Here is a 27,462-nt window from a genome sequence, read left to right as displayed (position 1 = left end):
TGTTATTTTTAGTAGAGACGGGGTTTCACTACATTGGCCAGGCTGGTCTCAAACTCCTGACCTCAAGTGATCAGGTCTTCCAAAGTGCTGGGATTAGAGGCATGAGCCACTGCGACTGGCCTGGACCTATTAACTTTCTATAACTATGATTTCTATCAAGAGAAAGAGTGATGTGGTGGAAAATGCTGTGCCTTCATCACAGCTAGGAATCTATTTCAGAATTGAGAGGATGGACAAGGTCCTGGCATATCTAGGGAAAAGGAATTAGAGGGAAAGGAGGAGATAATAAATGCCTTTGGAGGGTAGGGGTGGAAATAGAGACTTGGAGAGAAGCAGACAAGACAGAATTGCATCAGGGTAAGTTACAAAAACAGCCAGGAAGGAAAACGATGGGTACATTTAATTCGGATGTGGGAGGCCTTTAGCAGATCAGTCTTTCCATGCATTCCAGGTGATTGAAAAAATCGGTTTTAAATTCCAGCTTGTTGGGGTGCAGTGGCTCATCCCTGTAATCCCAGCACTTTGGGAGGCCGAGGCGGCAGATCGCTTGAGGTTAGGAGTTTAAGACCAGCCTGGCCAACATGGTGAAACTGTCTCTACCAAAAACAGGCAAACAAATAAACAAATTAGCCGGGCGTGGTAGCGGATGACTGTAGACCCACCTATAGGGTGGGAGGATCCTTTGAACCTGGGAGGTGGAGGTTGCAATGAGCCGAGATCACACCACTGCATTCCAGCCTGGGTGACAGTGAGACCCCTGTCTCAAAAAATAAAAATAAATAAATTGCAGCTCCGTGTATTCAAGACACTTCTGGTTGAAAGAAAAAAAAAAAAAAAATACATTCCAGCTCCATCTTTTTCTAACCATGTGGCTTTGGGTAAATTACTTAATATGTAGATCCTCACTGATAACATGGGAATAATAGTACTCAGTTTGCTGCGTTGTGAGGATTGGAAATAATACTTGTAAAGTGACAGAGTCTGGTATGTATATGTAATATTATTGTTATTATTATTGAGACACCGTCTCACCCTTGTTGCCCAGGCTGGAGTGCAATGGCGTGACCTTGACTCACTGCAACCTCTGCCTTCCAAGTAGCTGGGATTACAGGCATCCGCCACCATTCCTGGCTAATTTTTGTGTTTTTGATAGAGATGGGGTTTCACCATGTTGGCCAGGCTGGTCTCGAACTCCTGACGTCAGGTGATCCACCCACCTCAGCCTTCCAAAGTGCTGGGATTACAGGCATGAGCCACCACGCCTGGCTCATGATCTTATTTTTTACTTCACTTTTCCTTACGATATTACTTGTTTGAAAATACAAATTGCTCAGAAAAACTCTGGGGGTTCTCAATAGAACCTAAAGCCTAAGAAAATTGTGTCACTAGACACCATTTAAAAGAAGGATTAGAACTTAATATTATGTTCATGACTAGGCATCGTAGCCCACGCTGGCTAACCATCCCCTGGGCCGCCCTGCTGTTTGTACTTAGTAATAAGCACAGCTACATGCATGTGCTCACTAAATCCTCACGCCAACCTGTGTTTCTGGGGTGAGAAAACCAGAGTTCGTAAAGGTTAGGTACCTTGCTGAAAGGTGCACGGGTGAAGGGCAGGGGTGGATCCTTGCTGAGTCATTCTTACGCTACCACAGCCTTCCTCAGCAGTTTCCTCAGCTTCCTGAGGGGAAGTAGCTAGTCCTAGGGGTTTAGACTGGTCAGTGCTGGAGTCAGTGGGACAAGCATGGGCTTTTAGGTCCCACAGACCCGGCTTCTAATACCTCCCAGTTGTGGGACGCTGAATAAGCTCGTAACCCCTAGTGGGGCTGGGTTTCTCCAATCATGAAGTGGGGGAAACCATCGCCTGCTCATAGCACTGACGAGAGTCAATGAGACATGAAAGTCAGGCACCTTTCAAAGTTTTATGAACTGCGTTCAGAGGTGTTGAGGGACTCGCTCAAGGTCACCAAGCCGGGTCTTGACCCAGCTAAGACGTGGACCTGGACCCTTGGGCGCCTCCCGCAGAGGTGTGTGACCAAGGTAACCAGCAGTGGCCGACACTATGACTTCGGAGAAACGACGCCTCCTACGGTCCCACGGCTCTGGCCAGCCCGGCCCCGCCTCCGGGAGCCTCAGCTCCGCCAGGGGGCGCGAGAGGAGGCCGCGCTCGAGGCCGCTGCGCGCCTGGCTCTTCTCTATGGTGGATCGGGCGCGGCGGGAGCGGAGGCGCGCTCCCGAGAGGGGGCGGGGCCGAGTCAGGGGCGGGGCCGCGCGAGGGGCGGGAGCGGCCGGGCCGGGCCGGCTGGGGATGGGTGGGGGGGCCGACTTCCTGGGGCCGGCCGTGAGGATGTCGCGACCGCCCCCGGGTGCCCCTCAGCCCCAGAGACGCCGCCGCGGCGGAGTCCGCAGCCTCCCTGCCTGAGGCGTCCGCGGCCGAGATCCGGCCCCTCCCCTCGCCTCCTCTCCCAGGTGCCGGCCGGGCCGGCGGCCGCAGCAGGTGAGGAGGCTGCGGCGGCGGCGGCGCTGGGGGCCGCAGGGCGCCCGGCTGGGGAAGGACGGGAAGGGGTACGCTCGGGTGCCGTCAGGCTGTAGTCTGGGGGCCCCTCCTCTGTGTGGGGCGCGGCCTGGGACTCTCTCTGCCCTACAGGGGTGGGGGGAAGCCCTTTCCTGGCTGCAAGTCCCCGCCTTCAGGGCAGCCCACACCTGTCCTTTGAAAAGTCCCCTCAAAGAAAGCGTTTCACCTGTGGGGGCAGTAACAGGAGACGTGCGTCCTCGATTATCCCCAGGTGCCCTGCAGACCGGCAGGTCTAGTTGGCTTGTGGGGAAAAGATATCTCTTTGTACGGCAAAGGAAACTGAGGCATGTCCGCGGCGGCCTGCTTACCCCTTTGAAGGAACCAGCTCGTCCCTACCTTCGTCCTAGACGGAGGTGGCTGGAGGAGGGAGGTTTGGAGTTTGGAGGTTTGATGAAGTTTGGGAATGCGGCTCTCCCCCCAGGGTCCACTGTTCCCTCGCTTGGGAGTTGTCCTCTGTTCGCGATGTGTGTGAGGTCGCCACTGTGCGGCAGCGGTCAAGACCGAGAGGGAAATGGGGCCTCTCTTCAGCCGGCTGCCCAGGAGACATTTGACCAGACATGGGGAAGTCTGGCGAACCAGGGGAGCCAGAGCCTCCGCTGGCACGTCTGCTCAGAGCTTGAGTTCAGGCTGGCAGAAGAGATAAACAACAGCATATTTTCTCCTTTTTGTTGGTCTGTCATTTGTTCTAGGGGGAAAAAAAACTGCTTGTGTAATCAAGAGTGTCCTGTGCACCCCCTAGTCTACCATAAGGAAGGATAATTGTTAGCTTGGAAATAGGGTTTTACCCACAACTGTCACTTTGCTCCCTGGTTAAAGGCCAAAGTGACGTGATGAGCAAACATCCTGGGGTGCATGTGGCCTTCTAAGAAAGCAGTAAGTTCCTTATGTATCCCTTTGATTATTGGTTTGGAGGACAGAGAGACTTCCTGTTACCACTGTCGCTGCAACTGTTTGGGGTGCCTTATTCTCCCAGTGACAGTTCAATTTACTGAAATGTGGGCTGGGCTGCCCATTTATTATACCATTCTTCTAGGAATAGGAGTAGGCAGGAGACAAGGTACTGGGCTAAATTCGTGTACAGAGTTCTGGGGCTGCAGCCTAGCGGTGACAATTCCTTTCTGTTCAGGGGATTTCAGGTTTGACAACTTCTTTATCCTTTTCCCTGATTGCATTCTCTTTCACATTCAAGGAAGTAGATGATGGCAAAGGTTTCTGAACTTTTATTGTATATTTCTTAATTCTGAATTTTAGAGTACAGTTCATAACAGTTTATTTAGAGGTATTCTTAAGTTTGAAAATATTTGGGTATATTTTCATAACAATTTCAGATTGATGTGGCAGGGCTAATATCTTGATTGTGACTGAAGAAAATGTTCATGTAATCTCACAGTCATTTTAATGCCCATCTAATTGCAAAGACCAGCCCATTAAAAACTTTCATATTGATCAGGTAGACAGTTGTGATATCTTGTTTTCATTGGGATCAAGGGTTGTAACTATCTAAGTTGACCAGTTTAGCTGCCAAAATAACATGCACAAAAAAAGAAAGCTCTTCTCAGAAACCTTAAAAATCAATTTCTTTCAAACCTTCTCTCATGACCAACCCAGTTGACATATCTCTGCTTGGTACCATCTAATAGGAACACCTTTTTTTTTTGGAGGCAGAGTCTCACTCTGTCACTCATACTGGCGTGCAGTGGCGTAATCATGGCTTACTGCAGCCTTGACCTCCTAGGCTTAGGTGACTCTCCCTTCTCAGCCTCTTGAGTAGCTGGGATCTCAGGCAAGGGCAACCACACCCAGCTAGTTTCTGTATTTTCTGTAGAGACGAGGTTTTGCTATGTGGTTGGTCATGAGCTGGGCTCAAGCGATCCTCCTGCCTTGGCTTCCCCAAGTTCTGAGATTACAGATATGAGCCACCTCGCCAGGCTGGAACACCCCTTAAGGGTTGTGGAAAAGGCATTTTTAGTGACCAGCATTTAAGAAGACAAACAGCAACAATAACAAAAAAGGGCACAATTTCTTTTCTAATTACATGTGCGTTGTGATTTAAATACAGTCACACCCATCTCTATGAGTGTCAAGCCTAAGACTTTCTGAAAACACCTCTTAAACCTAATTAGTTGTTAGGGGGACTAATTCCACCTTGATTTTTTATTCTTGTCATAGAACCTTTAATACTGCCATTGTTTTAATGAGAGAGACTTTTATATCAAACTTGTACTAGCCATAGTGTTTATTTTTTTGGAGGAAAGATTTAACCTCTATACCTTAGAATCTCGTAACTTGTTAATACAATAACAGAATTAAGGTATTAGAGTTTAATGAGAACACATAGTTTAAATTGCTGTTGGTGAAGTCTCAAGCGAGGAGCTGCTTCATTATTGTTGTTTGGTAATGGTACTGGTTTGATGACGATTACTCGTTATTTTTGTTTCACTTCTGGTTATTGGTAATGATTATTTGGTGTTTGTGTAAGAAAGATTTTCCCAATTGTAAATACAGTCTTTTTTTTTTTTTTTTAATTGAGATGGGGTCTCACTCTTGTCACCCATGCTGGAGTGCCATGAAATGATCTCAGCTCAATGCAGCCTCGCCACCTGGGCTCAAGCAATCCTCTTACCTTAGCCTCCCAAGTACCTGGGACCACAGGTGTGCGTCACTATGCCCAGCTAATTTCTGTGTTTTTGGTGGAGACAGGGTTTTGCCATGTTGCCCAGGCTGGTCTCAGACTCCTTGAACTCAAGCGATCCTCCAGCCTCGGCATCCCAAAGTGCTGGGATTATGGGTGTGAGCCACCATGCCCAGCCTAAATCTTTTCATATACAGACTCCTGGTTCTTTCATAGGGAAGTATCTGATCAACTTCTTATTTTGTGACTTTATATTAGTTATGCAGTTTTTAAAAAAAATTTTTTAATTATTATTATACTTTAAGTTGTAGGGTACATGTGCATAACGTGCAGGTTTGTTACATATGTATACTTGTGCCATGTTGGTGTGCTGCACCAATCAACTCGTCAGCACCCATCAACTCGTCATTTACATCAGGTATAACTCCCAATGCAACCCCTCCCCCCTCCCCTCTCCCCGTGATAGGCCCCAGTGTGTGATGTGCCCCTTCCCGAGTCCAAGTGATCTCATTGTTCAGTTCCCACCTATGAGTGAGAACACGCGGTGTTTGGTTTTAGTTATGCAGTTTTAAAATAGTAAAACTAATTTGGCTCTTCGTAGGGTATCCTATTATATCTCACGTAAAAGTCATCTCAGGTAGGTAGGAATTGGCTTCATGTATTTAAAGACCTGTGCCCTCCCTGTTTCCAAGATTTAACAGCTGCCATGGTGAGGACAGCGGTCATATCTAATCCTGTTATGCCAGTCTTAGTTTAAACCCATTATCCTTTCTCTTCATTAAGACTGTCATGAAGTTCCTCCTTTGCTTTTCGTATGCAGGGTGAATATTCCACATTTGTATTGTATTTGGACCTGTTAACATTCTGAAGTGAAGCTCAGCAGTTGGTTAAAAGAGTCCTGCATGTTTTTAAAGAGTTTAATTTTTAAAGCATAAAATCTGCATTTTGGCTGGGCGTGGTGGCTCACTCCTGTAATCTCAGCACTTTGGGAGGCAGAGGCGGGTAATCACCTGAGATCAGGAGTTAGAGACCAGCCTGACCAATATGGTGAAACCCCTTTTCTATTAAAACACAAAATTAGCTGGGCATGGTGGTGCATGCCTGTAATTCCAGCTACTTGAGAGACTGAGGCAGGAGAATCACTTGAACCTGGGAGACGGAGGTTGCAGTGAACCGAGATCGCACCACAGCGCTACAACCTGGGCAATAAGAGTGAAACTCCATCTCAAAAACAACAACAACAAAAAAACCCTGCATTTCCTCTGGAGTAAAACCAGATTTTTGAATCTGGTAATAAAACAAAAACTATTTTTTCCTGCTTTCTACTAATAGAAAGTCTTTATTAACTTTACCGTACTGATTTTGTTAGTGCAGGGACTAGAACTGGTAGTGAATGATAACTTAGTGGTAATGGGAGATCCTGAAGTCTCCTGAATCATCAAAGACAGGTCATATTGTGTTCAGTGCAGCTTTAGCCTTTTGAGCATGTTTTATTGTAAGGAATTCCTAAAAGCCAGCCACTCCTTGAAAGATGAGGTACCTGGTGATTTACTGCTGAGTCACTGACCGAGATTCTTTAAAAATGCAGTTTTCCCAGCCCCACTTCCTGGAGATTTTGATCGGGTGGGTAAGTGATGACCAGGGAACTACCTTTTATTTTTTCAATTTTATAATTTATTATTACTAGTATGAGGCCATACCCCATGGACCTTTTATTTTTGTTATTTTTATTTTATTTTATTTTATTTTGAGATGGAGTCTTGCTCTGTCACTCAGGCTGGAGTGCAGTGGCACGATCTCGGCCCACTGCAACCTCTGTCTCCTGGTTCAAGCAATTCTCCTACCTCAGCCTCCGGAGTAGCTGGGATTACAGGCGCCCACCACCACACCCAGCTAATTTTTGCATTTTTAGTAGAGAGGGGTTTCACCACATTGGCTAGGCTGATCTTGAACTCCTGACCTCATGCGATCCGCCCACCTCAGCCTCCCAAAGTGCTGGGATTATAGATGTGAATCACTATGCCCAGCCTATGTGTTTATTTTTGAGACGGTCTCAGCTCTGTCATCCAGGCTGGAGTGCAGTGATATGATCTCGGCTCACTGTAACCTCCGCCTCCCAGGTTCAAGAGATTCGCTTGCCTCAGCCACCCAAGTAGCTGGGACCACAGATGCGTGTCACCACACCTGGCTAATTTTTGTATTTTTTGTAGAGATAGGATTTTACTGTGTTGACCAGGCTGGTCTCAAACTCTTGACCTCAGGTGATCTGCCCGCCTTGGCCTCCCAAAGTGTTGGGATTACAGGCGTGAGCCACTGCATCCGGCTGGAAGCTAGCTTAAATAAATCTCCCTTGCATCTAGTATTTTCAGAAAGCTCCCCAAGTGCTTTTTATTTATTTATTTTTTTGAGATGGAGTCTCGCTCTGTCACCCAGGCTAGAGTGCGTGGCATGATCTCGGCTCACCACAACCTGTGCCTCCTGGGTTCAAGTGATTCTCCTGCCTCCGTCTCCCAAGTAGCTGGGATTACAGGCACGTGCCACTGTGCCTGGCTAATTTTTGTATTTTTAGCAGAGGTGAAGTTTCACCCTGTTGGCCAGGCTGGTGTCAAACTCCTGACCTCAGGTGGTCTGCCTGCCTCGACCTCCCAAAGTGCTGGGATTACAGACTTGAGCCACTGAGCCACTGCGCCTGGTTTCTCAAGTGCTTTTAATGTGCAGTCAAGTTTGGGAACCACTGTTTTTTGCATTGATAGTCTTTTTAAGGTTGGGGGGGCATTATCTCCTGTACATCAAGCCCCATGGAACTTTGAAACTTGGGGTTCACTTTTCTTCCCTTTTCTTTCTTTCTTTCTTTTTTTTTTTGTGACAGCTCTGTCACTCAGGCTGGAGTGCAGTGGTGTGATCTCGGCTCACTGCAACCTCTGCCTCCTGCATTCAAGCAGTTCTCCTGCCTCAGCCTCCCAAGTAGCTGGAACTACAGATGTGTGCCACCACATCCAGCTGATTTTTGTATTTTTAGTAGGGATGTGCTGGTCTCACACTACTGACCTCAAGTGATCTGCCCACCTCAGCCTCCCAAAGTGTTGGGATTACAGGCGTGAGCCACCGTGCCTGGTCCCCCTTTTCTTTTTTTAATTTTTAGATTGAAATTATTATGCACATTGAAATTCCTTATAAATTGGTAGTCCCTCTAATAGAATCATTATGCTATCCAGGATGTTTGATTTGCTAGAATAGCCCATTTCCCAGTCATGACAGATAACAAAGAGCTTTTATAACTTTTATGTAAATTACTTTACAGTGAGGCCCCCTCTGCTGTATTATCAGGAGTCATGAGGGAGGGTTTTTGGTGAAAGTAGCTTCCTTTATCTTATGAGTGGACAAATGAATGATAATGTGGAAACAACTAGAAGTCTGAATAGGTAGTTGAATCTAGTTATGATAATCAGTGTTGGACGGGAGAGATGCCTGGGAATTCTCTGTATGTCGGATTTTAGAATGAAGTCAGTTTGCCTGTTTTATTTCTACACAGCTGAAGCCTTTATTGAAAATAATAGGTGCTTAACAAATAGTTAATAAAATTTAGTCATCAGCCGTGTGTTGAGTTCATGGGAGGAAGAATAATTGCTGAAATATAGAACCATCTGATTTAAAACAGATTCAGGCACTAGATACGTTAGGGAATAGACAAGCCTGGTTTTGAACTCTGACTCCCCCACTTCCTGGCTGTGCTACCTTAGGCAAATTACTTAACGTCTGTGAGCTTCATTTTTTTCATCTGCAAGATGAAAATACCTGGTAGGATTGTTATGTGGATTAAAAGGGGGAAATATGCATAGGAGGATTAAAAGAGAGAAAAATATGTTTTTTGTACATTGTAGGCAACTCAATAAACGTCCCTTCTCCCACTTCCTCACACAATTTTTATTCTGTAGACTTAACATGCTTTTCTAAATCCAGCTTTCTCTGTATCTTTTTCCAGGAATATTTACTCAGTCAGCTCTTTTAGAAAATGTATGAAAGAGTGAGGACTAAAGTTAAGAACCAGAGAATATGGGTAAGAAGAATGAGTCACAGGACAATTAGCAACACTTTAAACAATTTTTTAGAATGAGTGGAGTGTTGGCATGTGCCCAGAGTTACTATCTACAGGAATAAATGAATAACATTACCCAAATTCTGCCATCTGTATTTGGACGGTAGCCCAGATTAGGCTAGGAGCCTTTGAGGGTGGCCCCATTAAGTAGCACCTGACATCCCTTTCTTTCATTATCTTCTTTTCTCCCTTTTGGTCTTTGTTTCTCGTTCCCTCTCTCCTCCTTTTCCCTCTTTAAAGCTGCCCTTCTTTCGACTTGCCAATCATCATCATAGATGCAGGCCCAGTCCCTGGAACTCGAGGCTAAAAGAGGTTTCTGGTTGCTAACACCTGTCTCCTAGCTAAATGAATAAGCTCTTTTGTGGACAGGATGTTAAAAAAGCTGATTAGTACAATACCAGCTTAAAGGGCCTATTAATGATACAGCATATGTAAATCACAGTGATTTAAAGCCATTTTAGAGATGAATTTCTTATATATTTATTTTCTATATTGAAATATGATGTCAGTTGAATTTTTACATCTAAATCATGAATCTGTTTACTGCCTAAACAGACTAATTTCTGTCACATTGATTGGGAATCATTTATATTCTAAAGAAGTTTCTACCCTTAGGGGCCTTTGTATTGTTTGGTAAATGTCTAACTAGTGTGTAATACAATTAAAGTTTTGTTCACTGCACTGCTGCCATAACTAGTTTAATTTCTGTTCCTTATATATTTCTGTTGGCAGCTGGAAAATTAAAGTACTAGATGTTCCATAAAACTGATTTTTTGAGGGGTGATTTTACTGTCAGTTGAATGGACTTAGGCCCCAGGGTACATTTTTCAAGATGTCTTATTCAACTTTCCTGTAATAGTCTCTCTCTCTTTATAGAATTAATGTATTAGACACATAATTGGCTGTTTAAGCATTCAGAAGAGACAATGTTTGACCTTTTACCCAGAGATTATTTTTTTCTACATCTCTTTTGAGGAAATGTGTGTTATTTTTGGAAACTCCTAAGTGTATTACAGTTACACTAGCACGTGAATTTTTGCAAAGACTAGAGAATGAACAACTCCCAAATCGTTCTATTCTTTTTAGATCATTGTATTTCCAACCTGATGTGAAAGTAGAAAGGCTGTGATGTGATGCCTGGTAAATCCGCCTCATAATTTTTCTGTATGTTTCACAGAAATGGCTTTAGCCTTCAGGAATTGAAGTTACTCTCAAGAAGACTTTATGTTTAATTACTCAAATCCACACTTAATTTCCTACAAGGTTCTTGGAGAGACATTCACTAGGCTGCTGATTTCACGGAGTTATGACCTACACAGGTTTTTATCTCTGTTAAAGCTACTAACCCCCCTTTGTTTTAGGTTGAAAAGTGACCTTGGTCTGGTAATTTCTTCATTGTCCTCTCCTCTAAAAAGACAGCAAAACCTTCTTGCTCTCTCAGCAGCGTTTTTCAGCTGCTACTACTGCCATGTGCTGAATTTGAATTTGAGCACACTTCGGTGTATGATTTTGTTGAGCTAATGTTATCTGACTTTTTAAAGCTGCTGCTCTGCAATGCTACAGTTAAACCTACATCTTCTGTTTTCATGTTCACATGCCTTTTCTAGAATTGCAGATAAAAATATGTTTTCATTATCTGTGGGTTGTGGAGTGTTCCCTGGGACAGTCACTTGTTTCTACCAGTGGCTAGTTCTAAGAGTAGGGGAAATCCACATGGATCTGAACTACTTCCAGCCAGTATGATCTGCTGAAACGTTTTAACTGTCTTGATCCTTTTTAAAGAAATGATGCCTAGTCATCTTGAAACTTACAGGAAGTTAGGCCAAGTGGAGGCTCTGCTGGCTTCTGAGTGGTTAAATGCAACTTATTAGTAATCAACACCGTTGTTTATTTGCAGCTGCTGGATTATGTTAAAATATTTGAAAGGAAAAAAAAGCTTTACTTAAGTAAATCGTGCATCCTCGTCTCCCACCTCACCCTCTTCTTGTTTTACTGTGCATTTGCTTTGGAAAATCTTTCCAGTCTTGGTACTGATCACATGTGTATAGTCTTAGGGCAATTGAATCAGTGTATTTTATCCTAAAACATACAAGAAACTATGTGCCCTACCCTCTGCATCTGCATTTTCTGCTAATCCTCCCATGCTTTTTTACTTTCGTAATGATTAAGATATCTGCCTGAGAAATAACCAAACTTCATCCTCTATCGACTTCCAACCCTCTTCTAGGTCTTGCGTCAGTAGATGCATAACCAATTGCAGTTGGGTTGGATTGTACCATCTTCACTATGCTAATTATTATTTTATATGGTGTGGAAGATCAACCAGAGCATATGCTTTATTCTAAAATGCTGGGCAAAGGAATGTTCTAATTTGGGGAGAGAGGAAGGAGTGTTTTCTAGCCTTAGCAGGAGTAGGTCCGCTGAAATTCAGCTAGTTTGAGGAATCTGGATTTTTATCAAGGGGTGGAGAGGAACAGTTAGGGGCTAAAATTATGTGCAAGCAGGAGTGGGAAGGAATAATTTAGGAGATGAGGACTTTCCCAGTCCACAGTGGAAAATTCCTAATCTTTCACATTCTCTTATGTTTGTCTACTTACCATATACTGATGGAAGAGTTTGCATAATCATTCTATGCCAGAGCTAAAGTATACCTTCAGCCATTGTTTACTGAGAGGGTGGGAAGAGGGATGTTAGAATATTCTCAGCTTGTCAAAGGGCATTCCACCTTCCTGTGTACCCTTGGCCATATGGTTGAATCTAGCACTTCAGATGATTCTGAATCATCGCCACCACTCCCATTGATCTAGTTCAGTGTTTCCCAACTCTGAAATGTTGACACTGTTAGAGACCAGCAGCTTGAGGAATAGTGACTGTGAACCCACCAATTAATGGGGGACATTAAAATGATAGTAGTTCTGCAGCTCCACCTCTAGATGATCTTCATCAGATTCCTGAATTGCATTTACTTGATAAAATCTTCTCCACAGCACATCAACATGTCTCTTGCACTACCCAAAAGCAGTATTAAAAAGGAAAATATGTTGGCAATTACTAACTAATTTGGTTTTTATTTGAGATACAGGCTATCTATAACTGCATTGTTATTTGTGGAAATGCTAGCACAAAGCAGACTGAAATCTTTCTCCTTATATTGTCATTTTAGAAGCAACACAAACAGGTCGGGCGATGGCTCACGTCTGTAATCCTAGCACTTTGGGAGGCTAAGGTGGGTGGATCACTTGGGTTCAGGAGTTTGAGATCAGCCTGGCCAGCAGGGTGAAACCCTCATCTCTACTAAAAATACAAAAATTTGCCAGGCATGGCATGGTAGTGCATGCCTGTAATCCCAGGAACACAAACATAAAAATAAGCCTCTAGTTTTATTTGGGAGGGATCGATATACCATATTCGAGTTCTGAATATCATGTCAGGAAAGCAGTTTTTGATGCCACTGGTTAAATGTTTGTGCGTTTTGATATACAGTTGATCCTTCCCTATCAAACATCACTTTTTTTTTTTTTTTTTTTTGAGAGTCTCACTCTGTCACCCAGGCTGGAGTGCAGTGGTGCCATCTTGGCTCACTGCAACCTCTGCCTCCTGGATTCATGTGATTCTCCCATCTCAGCCTCCTGAGTAGCTGGGACCACAGATGCACGCCACCACATCCAGCTAATTTTTGTAATTTTTGTAGAGATGGAGTTTCATCATGTTGGCCAGGCTGGTGTCGAACTCCTGACCTAAAGCGATCTGTCTGCCTCGGCCTCCCAAAGTGTTGGGATAAGTGCTGGGATTACAGGTGTGAGCCTCTGCACCTGGCCTATCACTTTTTAAGATGGGGAAAAATGGAAATTTGCTGTTATGTATATTACACATATTATGAAAGCATATTAAAATGTGTTTTCTGGGCCGGGCGTGGTGGCTCATGCCTGTAATTCTGGCACTTTGGGAGGCCAAGGCAGGCAGATCACTTGAGTCCAGGAGATCAAGGCCAGCCTGGGCAACATAGCAAAACCTTGTCTCCAAAAAAATACATACAATTAGCCAGATGTGGTGGTGTGCGCCTGCAGTCTCAGCTACTCAGGAGTCTGAGCTGGGAGGATTGCTTGAGTCCAGGAGTTTGAGGTTATGAACTTTGGTTGCACAACTGTACTCTAGCGTGGGCAACAGAGTGAGACCCTGTCTCCAGAAAAAAATAATAAAAATCAAATAACTTCTTTATTGGAGATTACATACAAATTGTGACTTTTTTTTTTTTCCTAAAGTCTTTGGTAAGGTTATATGCTTACTGCAATAGATCTTAAATTTTAGTATGGATCAAAAATCTCCTAGGTGCTTGTAAAAATTAGATTCCTGGTTCCTAGCCCAGTCCTACAGAATCAAAGTGTTTGGGATAGAGATGTGGGATTCTGATGTAGCTTATCTGCAGACCCCACTTGGAGAAAGAATTTCTGTGAGAAAGAACCACACATTAAAAAAAAAAAAAAGATTGAGAATTGCTATTATTTTGCAGACGAGGAATTTAAAGTGCAGAACAGTCAAGAGACTCAGACTTACCTAGGATATTCAGTTAGTTATTTGGCTCTTGCAAACCAGAAGTTAGGTTGGCTGACTACTGTGGATTGGCACTCTTTCCATTAGATTATAGTCCGGAGTGTGCAATCTTTTGGCCTCCCTGGGCCACACTGAAAGAAGAATTGTCTTGGGCCACACATAAAATACACTGACACTAATGATAGCTGATGAAAGTTTATGAATTTGTGTTGGGCCCAGAGGCCGTGGGTTGATCAAGCTTGGATTATACCATGGTGCCTCCTTGCTGGTTTATCTAATTGCCTTTAAATCAGAAGCTATAAGATAATGAGGGCAAAAGTACTTTGATTCCTTCAGAACAATAATGACTGAATTGGCACTTCATAGTGTGAGAAGATTGTGCTTCTTAAACTATCTGTGGCGAAGGACCAGCTTTATAAGGGTTTCCCTCCACTCCTAATCTGTTGCCAACCAATAATTTTGTAAAGTACAAGAAAAATGAATCACCAGAAAAATCATGCGCTTGGATGTCACAGCAATGTCAAGTGCTGGAAAAGTTTCTAAATGCTTACTGTGATTTTCTGTGTTTACCTTGACATGAATGGGCCTCCAGCAGTCTGACACATACACACTTTGAATAGCGTTATTCTAGGTGGTTCTTAGGACATCTTAGGAACTTGATATCAGAGGTCCTTGATCATTTTCTTCCTCATCCCACCTGTAACTCAAGCTACCATCTGATAACTCCCATTCCTACCTGGGGAGAGAAGTTTCATGACTTAGTGATTTCCTAGGTCAGAACCAAAGTTGATAATACTTAGGGATTAGTTAAGGAACATTTACCTTTAATATATATAATTAGTTTTTTTTTTAAACTAGAACATTTATTGCATGACTGTTTGTTGAAATTCTGAAGATAAACTGGATGCCGCAGCAGCTACCCTCTTGGGTTTAGGTGGTGTTCTTTCACAGAATCCATGCCTGAATCTGCTGCATACAACTTTTAAGTGCCTCATTTGACCAGTTCCAGTGGTATTTTGTCTTTTAGCCTTGGCACTCCAGTTATACTTCCTCTTGCGCTTGGCAGCATAGCCACATTTGCCACAGGTTGACTTCTGAAGGTGTTAGGCCTTGTTGTGTCTTATTGTGACACTTTCCAAATGATGATGTTCCCTTCATCATCTTGTTTCTGTTACTGTTTTTATTATTATTATTATTTGAGACGGAGTTTCATTCTTGTTGCCCAGGGTGGAGTGCAATGGTGCCATTTTGGCTCACCACAACCTCCGCCTCCCGAGTTCAAGCAATTCTCCTACCTCAGCCTCCTGAGTAGCTGGGATTATAGGCATGCGCCACCATACCCGGCTAATTTTGTATTTTTAGTGGATGGGATTTCTTCATGTTGGTCAGGCTGGTCCTGAACTCCCGAACTCAGGTGATCCACCCGCCTTGGCCTCCCAAAGTGCTGCAGTTACAGGCATGAGTCACCACGCTTGGCCTTTTTACTATTATTTTTAAAATTACTGCTCCTTGCAGAGCAGGGCTACCCTATAGGCAATGTGTCCACAGTAGCCAAGCTTTAGTATATTTAAGAATAAATTGAGGCCAGGCATGGTGGCTCATGCCTATAATCCCAACACTTTGGGAAGCCTGAGGTGGGTGGATCACTTGAGGTCAGGAATTCGAGACCAGCCTGGCCAACATGGTGAAACTCCATCTCTACTAAAAACACAAAAATTAGCCAGTGTGGTGGCACGCGCCTGTAGTCCCAGCTACTCAAGAGGCTGAGGCGGGAGAATCCCTTCAACATAGGAGGCAGAGATTGCAGTGAGCCAAGATCATGCCACTGCACTCCAACCTGGGAGACCTGTCTCCAGAAAAAAAAAAAAAAAGGATAAATTGATAGAATTTGCATTGGGTAGTTGTATTGGGAGGCATAGTCCCCTCTTTTGACTAAATACTGGAAAGGAGTTTCTAACTTCTTGGCCTGTAACTTAACTCAGAGTTGAGATGCTTAAGGATGGGAGACAGAAAATAAAATTTAGGGGTGTGCAATTTCTTTGAGACACTTTTGTGTTTGCTTTTTAGAAGCCTTTTGTGAATAGTCTACGAGGATGCATTATTAGTTTTTGTGGTTATAATGTCAAAATTAGTGTTGATTTGGAGCAGGCGGGCAAATCTCTCCATGCATGCTTTTCGTTCTGGTTTAATTGCTTAGCTGGGTGAAATGTCAAACTTGATAGATTATTGGAGCTGTTATTTTGGTAGTTAAACAATAATGAAACTGTTTGAATGTTTTTGGAGAACACTGCTTCCTGTGTATGGACTTTGCACTGGAGAAAGTTTCAATTGTTCACAAGCAATACTGGTTAGAAAATGCAGCTTCTGTGGCTCCTAACACAGCTGTCTAAATTACTAGCTATATGGGGGCCTTTGGACAAGCACTGCTTAACACTTTTGGAAACAATTTGTTTCTGTTTCCAAAAATGTGGATGGTCGTTCCCTGAATAGTTGACAAAACTAGAAATGGGAGAAAGCTATTGCATGTGTCTAGGTTATGACAGTCAAGTGTTTTTTCTTTAAGCATCTCTAGAACAAATTTACCTTTTTAACTAAGGATGAGAGGTTTATGGAAATGTAGCAGCCCCCTGGGCCTTTCTTTCCTCCTTGATGACTATTCAGCAGGGTAGCATGTTGTTAGCTTGTGTGCCAGCTTACAGAGGGCTTGGGTTATTATAACCTTGATTAGGAAAGAGGGATGGGGAACAGGAGCGAGAGGATAGATGTTTTTGAAAGTCCCTCTGCCTGCTATGTGAAATCTTGAATTTTCACTTTGAACTTCACTGTTGTTTGGTGACAGATGTTATAAAACTGTCTTTACAAACAATCCCGTTTCCTATTAAAATTGTGTGTTGGGCACAGGAGCTAGGGAAGCAATGGGCATGCTCAGCAGGATTTGTGTCCCTCATTCCACTGTGTCAGATGATGCTTTTTCTGAATGAAATTGTATGCATTCTTCAGTGGCAGTTAGGGGAAGTCTTCTTGTCTAAAAGTGTGGGAGAATTTGTGTAAGACTTATCAAAAGTCTGGCACTTCTTTTGCTGTGTGATACTTCTCTTTGTGCCATAGTTTACCTTTATGAAAATTACCAACAGTTATTATGTGCTCTCCAGGTGCCAGGGACTTTGCTGTATTAACATGTTTAATCCTCCGAACCATCCTATGAGGTGTGTAGGTGTTATCTCTGTTCCACAGATGTGAAAATGCCGCACAGAGAAATTAAAGGGGGCCCAAAGCCACACAGTGTTGGAACTGAAGCATTCCAGCTGTAAATGTTGAGCTGTCAACTACTGGGTGGCAGCTGCCTCACACTCCATCAGGATGATTACCTTTTGAATAAGTCTTTACAAATATGTGGGCTGCAGAAGTAACCAGTCCAGAATGAATGAACGCTCACTGCAATTTTAGCTCAGCAAGCAGTGCCTGCTCTCAGAAACATCCAAAAACCGCAGTTAAGACAAATAAGTTGTGAAAGATATGGTTTCCAGGTAAGATACGTGACAGGCTTCTTACTGCAAATAGTTTTTCTTACAAAAGAAGAAGACTGGTGGGAGAGATGGTGGAAAAATGAAAACAATCCTTCTATGATTCTCTGGGCCCATCTTCACAGGACTTCATATGTAATGAAGGCAAAATATTTGCTTCAAGCCCAGATAACCAGCTTTTACTTTCTACACTGACTCAGGCTTCTTACTGAAAATGGTGTTTCACCATTATTCCACTAACATCACTTTTTAATTCTTAAATAGTTTTTTATTCATAAAACTATTCTTTTTTAATGGGCCTACTTGTGTGGAATACGATTTAAAAATGATATTAGCAGTACTTGTTAATTGGTTTATTAGTTTTAGTTTTGCTAGTGCTGAAGGATGTTTTATAGTTTATTCTAAAATTGTAAATGTTTTTGATATTTAAGTCAGTTTCCCTTAAAAGCACATTTGGCTAAATAAATAAAGCATTGGGTTAGAGAAGAGTTCACTGGTGGTTATTTTTTATTTTTATTTGTGTGTGTGTGTGTGTGTGTTGGGGGTGGGCGTCTTACTGTTTGTCAATAGGCCTTCCCAATGAATTGAATTCTCCTAAGATACATAGATGTTAGTGCCCCATAGGGCCTCATCTTGTAAGCGATGTTAGTGGAATAAATGGTGATATACCATTTTCAGTAAGAAGCCTGAATCAGTGTAGAAAGTAAAAGCTGGTTATCTGTGCTTGAGACAAATATTCTGCCTTCACTACATATGAAGTCCTGTGAAGATGGGCCCAGAGAATCATAGAAGAAGGATTATTTTCATTTTTCCACCATCTCTCCCACCAGTCTTACTTCTTTAGTAAGAAAAACTATTTGCAGTAAGAAGCCTGTCACATATCTTACCTGGAAACCACATCTTTCACAACTTATTTGTCTAACTGCTGTGGTTTTTGGATGTTTCTGATAGCAGGCACTGTCTGCTGAGCTAAAATTGTAGTGAGAGTTCATTCATTCGGGACTGGTTACTTCTGCAGCCTTCTGGCCCATTACTCATGGCTTTGGTGAGGCTTGATAAAAATATTGTGATGAATGGGGCACAGGTAGTGCCTAAATATATTTCAGGTAGTTGGGCCAACAACCAATCTATGCTTAAATAATCATCTCTCCTGCATAGTAGAGACTGCAAAAGAGTACGAAACATGCTATACTTTATAAACTTTTCACCTTTTTTAGTTCCCCATAGGGGCTGGACAGTTGACTGAATAATTGCACTTTTTTTTTTTTTTTGAGAGGGAGTTTCACTCTTGTTGCTCAAGCTGGAGTGAAATGGCACGATCTCGGCTCACTGCAACTTCTGCCTCCCGGGTTCAAGCGATTCTCCTGCCTCAGCCTCCTGAGTAGCTGGGATTACAGATGCACACTACCACGCCTGGCTAATTTTGTATTTTTAGTAGAGACGGGGTTTCTCCATATTGGTGAGGCTGGTCTTGAACTCTCAACCTCAGGTGATCCACCTGCCTCGGCCTCCCAAAGTGCTGGGATTACAGGCGTGAGCCACCACGCCCGGCCACTTTTTTTTTTATACTTTATTTTTAGGTAATTAAAGATTCACAGGAAGTTGCAAATACACTACACAGTTCCCATGTACCCTTCACCCATTTTTCTCCCAGTGGTTATGTCTCATTTAACCATAGTACAATATCAAAACCAGGAAACTGACACAGTGCTCTGTGTGTGTGCGCTTGTGTGTGTGTGTGTAGTTTTGTGCCATTTTATCACATGTATGAATTTGTGTAACTCTTCTACCACCACAAAGATCCCCCTTGTGCTACTCCTTTATTATCACACATATCCTTTTTCCCTACTGTTCTAATCTCTGGCAAACAGTAATCTGTTTGGTATCTCTATAATTTTGTCATTTTAGAAATATGATGGAAATGGAATCATAACAATATGTGACCCAGTATGTGACCTTTTAAGACTGGGTTTTTTGTTTTTTACTTTTATACGCATAGAACAATTGGAACTTGTTTTTTATTTATTTATTTATTTATTTATTTTTATTTTTTCGAGACAGTGTCTGACTCTGCCGCCCAGGCTGGAGTGCAGTGGCGTGATCTCAGCTTACTGCAACCTCTGCTTCCCTAGCTCAAGCCATCCTCCCACTTCAGCCTCCTAAGTAGCTGGGACTACAGGTGCACGCCACCACACCCACCTAATTTTTGTATTTTTTGTAGAGACAGTTTCACCATGTTGCCCAGGCTGATCTTGAACTCCTGAGCTCAAGTGATTTGTCTGCCTCGGCCTCCCAAAATGCTGGTATTACAGGTGTGAGCCACTGTGCCCAGCCTCGAATGTATTTTTTGTAGAGATGGGTCTCACTGTGTTTCCCAGGCTGGTCTTGAACCCAGCATTTTTCACTTAGTGTCACACCCTCCATCCAAGTTATTGTGTGGCAGCAATAGTTTGTTCCTTTTATCGCTGAGTAGTATTCCATGGTGTGTATGTACCACAGGCTGTTTAACTATTCACCTGAAGGGCATTTTAGTTGTTAGCAGTTTGGGGCTGTTACAGATGAAGCCATAATGAACATTTGTGTACAGGTGTTTGTATGGACTCAAGTTTTAATTTCTTTGGGCTAAGCATCCAGGAATGAAATTGCTGGTTCTTAAGGTAAGTGTATGTTCAGTTTTCCAAAGAAATTGCTAAACTATTTTTTTTTTTGAGACAGAGTCTCACTGACTCCTTTACCCAGGCTGGAGTGCAGTGGTGTGATCTCAGCTCACTGCAACCTCTGCCTCCTGGGTTCAAGCAATTCTCCTGCCTCGGCCTCCCAAGTAGCTGGGACTACAGGTGTGCACCACCACTACCAACCAAATTTTGTATTTTTAGTAGAGATGGAGTTTCACCATGTTGGCCAGGCTGGTCTTGAACTCCTGACCTCAAGTGATCTGCCCATGATAGCCTCCCAAAGTGCTGGGATGACAGGTGTGAGCCACTGCACCAGGCCAAAATTGCTAAATTCTTTTCCAGAGTTGCTGTACCATTTTACAGTCTCACCAGCAGTATATGAGATCCAGTTTCTTTGCATCCTCACCAGCATTTGATATTGTCATCATTTTAAAATTTTTTTTTTTTTTTTTTGAGATGGAGTCTTGCTCTATAGCCCAGGCTAGAGTGCAGTGGCATAATCTTGACTCACTGCAGCCTCTGCCTCCCAGGTTCAAGCCATTCTCCTGCCTCACCCTCCCGAGTAGCTGGGACTACAGGCACGTGCCACCATACCTGGCTAATTTTTTGTATTTTTAGTTGAGACTGGGTTTCACCCTGTTGGCCAGGCTGGTCTCAAACTCCTGGCCTCAGGCAATTCACCTGCCGTGGCCTCCCAAAGTGCTGCGAATACAGGCATGGGCCACTGTGCTGGCCACCATTTTTAATTTTAGCCATTCTAATAGGTGTTATATCTGGTTTTTAAGTTCATCAGATTACTTAGTAAAACTGATTTGACTGACAAAGATAGGAGGTATTTATTTATTTATTTATTTAAATTATTATACTTTAAGTTCTAGGGTACATGTGTACAACATGCAGGTTTGTTACATATGTATACATGTGCCATGTTGGTGTGCTGCACCCATTAACTCATCATTTACATTAGGTATATCTCCTAATGCTATCCCTCCCCTCTCCCCCCTCCCCACAATAGGACCCGGTGTGTGATCTTCCCCTTCCTGTGTCCAAGTGATCTCATTGTTCAGTTCCCACCTATGAGTGAGAACATGTGGTATTTGGTTTTCTGTTCTTGCGATAGTTTGCTGAGAATGATGGTTTCCAGCTGCATCCATGTCCCTACAAAGGACACAAACTCATCCTTTTTTATGGCTGCATAGTATTCCATGGTGTGTATGTGCCACATTTTCTTAATCCAGTCTGTCACTGATGGACATTTGGGTTGATTTCAAGTCTTTGCTATTGTGAATAGTGCCACGATAAACATATGTGTGCATGTGTCTTTATAGCAGCATGATTTATAATCCTTTGGGTATATCCCCAATAATGGGATGGCTGGGTCAAATGGTATTTCTAGTTCTAGATCCTTGAGGAATCGCCACACTGTTTTCTACAATGGTTGAACTAGTTTACAGTCCCACCAACAGTGTAGAAGTGTTCCTATTTCTCCACATCCTCTCTAGCACCTGTTGTTTCCTGATTTTTTAATGATTGCCATTCTAACTGGTGTGAGACGGTATCTCATTGTGGTTTTGATTTGCATTTCTCTGATGGTGAGTGATGATGAGCATTTTTTCATGTGTCTGTTGGCTGTATGAATGTCTTCTTTTGAGAAGTGTTTGTTCATATCCTTTGCCCACTTTTTGATGGGGTTGTTTGTTTTTTTCTTGTAAATTTGATTGAGTTCTTTATAGGTTCTGGATATTAGCCCTTTGTCAGATGAGTAGATTGCAAGAATTTTCTCCCATTCTGTAGGTTGCCTGTTCACTCTGATGGTAGTTTCTTTTGCTATGCAGAAGCTCTTAAGTTTAATTAGATCCCATTTGTCAGTTGTGGCTTTTGTTGCCATTGCTTTTGGTGTTTTAGACATGAAGTCCTTGTCCATGCCTATTTCCTGAATGGTATTACCTAGGTTTTCTTCTAGGGTTTTTATGGTTTTAGGTCTAACATTTAAGTCTCTAATCCATCTTGAATTAATTTTCGTATAAGGAGTAAGGAAAGGATCCAGTTTCAGCTTTCTACTTATGGCTAGCCAATTTTCCCAGCACCATTTATTAAACAGGGAATCCTTTCTGCATTTCTTGTTTTTGTCAGGTGTGTCAAAGATCAGGTGGCTGTAGATGTGTGGTATTATTTCTGAGGGCTCTGTTCTGCTCCATTGGTCTATATCTCTGTTTTGGTACCAGTACCATGCTATTTTGGTTACTGTAGCCTTCAGGATACAAAATCAATGTGCAAAAATCACAAGCATTCTTATACACCAGTAACAGACAAACAGAGAGCCAAATCATGAATGAACTCCCATTCACAATAGCTTCAAAGAGAATAAAATACCTAGAAATCCAACTTACAAGAGATGTAAAGGACCTCTTCAAGGAGAACTACAAACCACTGCTCAGTGAAATCAAAGAGGACACAAACAAATGGAAGAACATACCATGCTCATGGATAGGAGGAATCAATATTGTGAAAATGGCCATACTGCCCAAGGTAATTTATAGATTCAATGCCATCCCCATTAAGCTACCAATGACTTTCTTCACAGAATTGGAAAAAACTGCTTTAAAGTTCATATGGAACCAAAAAAGACCCCGCGTTGTCAAGACAATCCTAAGCCAAAAGAACAAAGCTGGAGGCATTCCGCTACCTGACTTCAAACTATACTACAAGGCTACAGTAACCAAAACAGCATGGTACTGGTACCAAGATAGATGATTTTTGAGTTGTATTTTTAGCTCTCTGGATGAATCTGCCTCCATACAGTGTCACAATGGTCTGCTGACTGGCTTTTTAGCACCCCTGCCATGGTTTCCTTGACAGCAAGGCCCTAGATGAACTCTTTTTATCCAGCAATAGATAGCATAGCACTCCTAGTACAGTATTGCCCGTAGACAAATAATACAATTTCAAAACTCTGAATTTCTTGTTAATTTTTTATACATTTGCCTCCATGACTGTAGCTTTAAATGTACTCAAAATTTGGCTTCCAAAGGCCCTAAAACCTTTTTCAAATTGTTTTGGTTTATATTATCAAGTGGTCTTAGGTACTTTATTTCTAATACGATTAACTTAAACTGCTCACACCTATAATCTCAGCACTTTGGGAGGTCGAGACAGGAGGATTGCTTGAGCCTAGGTGTTCGAGATCAGTCTGGGAAAGATATTGAGACCCCATCTCTACAAATAATGAAAGAATTAGCCAGGCATGGTGGCATGCACCAGTGATCTCAGCTACTCGCGAGGCTGAGGTGGGAGATTGCTTGAGCCAGGGTGGTCAAGGCTGCAGTGAGCTGTGATCACACCACTGCACTCCAGCCTGGGCAACAGAGTGAGAACCGTCTCAGAAAAACAAAACAAAACAAAACCAGCTGAAGTAGCATAAAGCAGAAGTTAGACCCCCATTCCTACTAGGAATAACTGTTATTAAATGGTTTTAGACTTGTTAAGTATATGTGTGCATGCTTGCTCGCTCTTTTGCACGTGCGTGTTGTCTCTCTCCCTCTCTCGGTGTGTATGTGCGTATCTATCATATATATCTAAATATATATTCCCCCCTGCTGTTCACAGTGCTTTTTTTCAAATGGGTAGTGTATTATGGGACATTTTTTTAATGTGAGTTTTTTTAAGCATTTAGGACCTGGGATGGAGCTTTGGGTTCCTTTCTCCAACCCTTGTCTGTTCTGTTATAAAAGGGATGAGAGAGGTACCTTTGAAAGACCTAAAGAAAATACGTTTTCTTCCTTGTTACAGGGGTTTGAGTTGAAATAAGGTTTTAGCTTTGTTTGTGAGTAAATCAGTAGAATACTGGATGTTAGGATGCATCTATGCACTTTATTATAAATAATGGAAGGCTGATTTTATGATGTGATCTCTTGCAGAACCTTGGGAGAAGTGGGAACTGTGAGCACAATAATCTTCAGAGAATGCACAGTCCTTTGGGTATTTGTCTACTCATCAGCTGCTTAGTCAGATGGAGTGTTTTCCTAAGTACTACTGAAGTGCACAGTTCAGTCTTTATTTTGAAATCTCTCCTTCTGCCTTCTCTCCTTCTTCCATTACTTTGATTACGTTGATGGGACATTCAAGCTGTGCAGTTGTATCCTTTTATTTCTATAGCCTGCAGAAACCAGGTTGAATATTAACTGTAGGTGAACAGGTAATCTTATCTACTTGGCTAGAAATCACTCTTCAAGATGAAACACGTGTTGACAAAGGCCCCCTAGACTTGGGGACATGAACAAAGGTAAGTTAATCTTGGGGCATTATTAGTGGAAACCAGGGTAGACATTTAGGAAGTTTGACTTATTGGAGGCAGGGCATGTGTGTCAGGGAGACAGAGCATGTGAGTGTGTGTATTAGGAGAAGAGATGAATTCAGAGGTATATTTTGAATTCAGGTAATCTGCAGAGTTGAATTACAGAATCTTTTTTCTGAGAGTATGGTTACTGGGGCGAGGTAGTAATAGGACACGAGCCTGCTAAGTCACTTACATTATGAGGCTATTAGAGTTTAGGTGATGGAATTTGATGACAGGGGTCTTTTCCCTGCCCTTCTTCTGTATTGGCTGCTCAAGGAAAAAAACAAAAGCAAAACAAAAAAAACCTGAGAAATAGCCTTATATAGAAAATTATATACCTATCAAATGGTTCGAAGATTTCTGTTGCTGGGTTTCTGAAATGAGCTGCCCAAGATAGCAGTTTGGTCATGTTGCTAACTTCTTGCTGACTTCCTTTCTCCCAGTCTTGTCATTGGGTCCTCAGGCTGGGTCCTGACCCCTCTGGATTCTTTCCTGCATGCTTGCTACTTTTTCAATTACTAACGCAGGAACCTAGTATTTCATTGTGCCTGAGGTAGGCAGTTGCTAGCCTCTTGATATTGGATACCTTTTCTGAGCTATGAAGTATTATACCATAGTGGATAATAAAGTACTCACAATTGCATTATAGAATAGATTCTGGTAACTGTACCAGTGGGGACAGACTGGGTTGGCATGCCCTCATGCAACTGGGGGGTTGTTTTGCAGCAGAGTGCTGTGAAGCAGGTTGAGCCTCATGCAGTGCCAGTTCCTGTATCTAAATGTGAAAGTGGCTCGTTAAAGATTAAAGGGACTGCCTGGTCCTTCTGGCCCCAAGACGGAATGATCTCTGCCATGGTGACAGCCTCCATCTCCCAGGAGAGTCCATTTTATACAGCAGGTTTGTGCTTCCAAATGTTACAGTAAGCCTGCACTGGCTGATGCTCTGGCGATAAGTTGACATTTGGGCACTCTCAAGACATATGAGCTTTATAGCATCCCATGGTTTGAATTTCTGGACAAAATTGGCTCATCAGGAAGTCAAAAGCCTCTACTTTCAACCTGTTCCTTGGGGGAGGTTTTCTCCTTTGTTTTATTTGACTATTCTGTTGAGTCAAGTGAACTTTAATTTTTAGCCATAAAAATTCCATTAAGCCCCTTGTATTGCATCCAGGTGTGAAAATGTCTCAGCATAGCAAGACTGTGGGTGACAGGTGAAATCCTTAATGGTAGTTAGGATAATTGTCTCTGAAGGTTTGAAGAAAATAATGGTCCAACCAACAAAGTAAATATAGTTTGTTACATTTTTTGTGGTTCTTGTGGGTGAGGGGACTTATGTGTAGGACCTGCTCAGTGTGACTACTGTTCAGTCTTTGAAAAAACTGTTTTTCATTTTACTCTAAACAGTGCTTAGGGAACATAGCTGTGTCCTTTTTCTCAAAACATGATTCAAGACCCATCTGTGTCAGAATTGCTTGGAAGGCCGGGCACAGTGGCTCACACCTATAATCCCAGCACTTTGGGAGGCTGAGACAGGCAGATCACTTGAGGCTGGGAGTTCAAGACCAGCCTGGCCAACATGACGAAACTCCGTCTCTACTAAAAATACAAAAATTAGCCTGGCGTGGTGGTGCATAGTAATCCCACCTACTTGAGAGGCTGAGGCAGGAGAATTGCTTGAACCTGGAGGCGAAGGTTGCAGTGAGCCGAGAGATTGTGCCACATTGAGCTCCAACCTGGGCGACAGAATAAGACTCTTGTCTCAAAAAAAAAAAAAAAAAAAAAAAAAGGCTTGGAAGAGAGAGGTACTGATTAAAAATTCAGTTTTGACCGGGCATGATGACTCAAGCCTGTAATCCTAGCACTTTGGGAGGCTGAAGCAGGTGGATCAGCTGAGGTCAGGAGTTTGAGACCAGCCCGGCCAACATGGCGAAACCCTGTCTCTACTTAAAATACAAAAATTAGCCAGACATGGTGGCACACGCCTATAATCCTAGCTACTCGGGAGGCTGAGGAAGGAGAATTGCTTGAAGCTCGGAGGTGGAGGTTGCAGAGAGCTGAGATTGTGCCACTACTCTCCAGCCTGCGCGACGAGAGCGAGATTCTGTCTCAAAAAAAAAAATTCAGTTTCTGCGGCCTCCCTCCATGTCTGCTAATTCAGAGTGTCTGAGGGACTGGGATGGGAAATGTTCGTTTTCAGTAAGCACCCCTGTTGATTCTTAAGTACCGCTAGAATTAATTGTTGAGTATCATAAAGTTTACTTCATTTTTCATGCTTAACTTCTGTGATTTATTAGATGATAAATGTTTGGTTGCCATCATATTGTTTTTCTTAAATAGTATATTCTATAGTTAAAAAAAAAAAAAAAAAAAAAAGGAAAAAAAGGTTGTAAGGTTCCTGAACACCAAAGATTAGAATTTGGCAGTCATTAATTATCAACAAGGTGAGACAGGCACTGGTTCCTGGAAATGTGCGTTTATCCATTCACCGACTTCTCAGTTAGAAAAAGGATGTGGACACAAGTAAGATTAATTTTGTTAAAAACAAGAAATGTGCAGTATCATTTAGGATGCTGGGGGTAGGGAAGTAAATAAAAGGGAGATGTTGAGAGGAAAGAGTGTGAAGTGAGAGTAAAGTAGTTTGTAAGCGATACAAAGTTTAAAATTTTAACTGAATTTTAAACTACCAAATCATATTTGAATATATGCTTGTTGTAAAAAAAATTTATATACTGAATTTTTGGGGGTAATTTGGACAAAGCTAAACATAGCTCTTTGATCTTTATTCCCATTACAGTTCTTTCCCCGCCATGTGCATCCTCCCAGATCTTCCATATGTATTTGGTAATTTTCTATGGATTTGGAAGACTACAGAACCCTGAGAAATGGGTATTTCAGTTTCTCTTTTGAAACCTGCTTATTGTTTATAATGTCAAGATCTATTGCAGAAAAGAAAGTAAATCTAGGATGTCAATGACATCACATATTTCTGTTCAAGTGCAACAGTGGGCAGGCACACATATGCACAATCATTAAATATCTGTTGGGACCACCCTATTAAAAAAAGTATAAATAG

The 27,462-nt window shown here is 42.5% G+C and overlaps 1 protein-coding gene and 1 pseudogene across 5 annotated transcripts in view; one reads left to right on the top strand and one right to left on the bottom strand.

Moving 5' to 3' along the window:
- The first annotated feature begins 2,286 nt into the window (after positions 1 to 2,286).
- The window catches only part of RFFL (ring finger and FYVE like domain containing E3 ubiquitin protein ligase), an 81,045-nt gene continuing 55,869 nt past the window's right edge, over positions 2,287 to 27,462 (top strand). For 4 of the 5 annotated variants that reach the window (XM_009190117.3, XM_009190116.3, XM_009190115.3 and 1 more), the window contains exon 1: positions 2,287 to 2,497. The gene's annotated coding sequence lies outside the window, so the exon portion shown is untranslated. Of the gene's footprint in view, positions 2,498 to 2,701; positions 2,787 to 27,462 lie in introns of those variants that run through there. The other variant, XM_009190114.4, reaches the window with a different exon arrangement.
- LOC110741595 lies at positions 14,718 to 15,125 on the bottom strand (annotated as a pseudogene).

Source organism: Papio anubis, chromosome 17 (genome assembly GCF_008728515.1).
Source record: "Papio anubis isolate 15944 chromosome 17, Panubis1.0, whole genome shotgun sequence".
Classification (NCBI taxonomy): Eukaryota; Metazoa; Chordata; class Mammalia; order Primates; family Cercopithecidae; genus Papio; species Papio anubis.
This window is presented reverse-complemented; position numbering and strand designations above follow the sequence as displayed.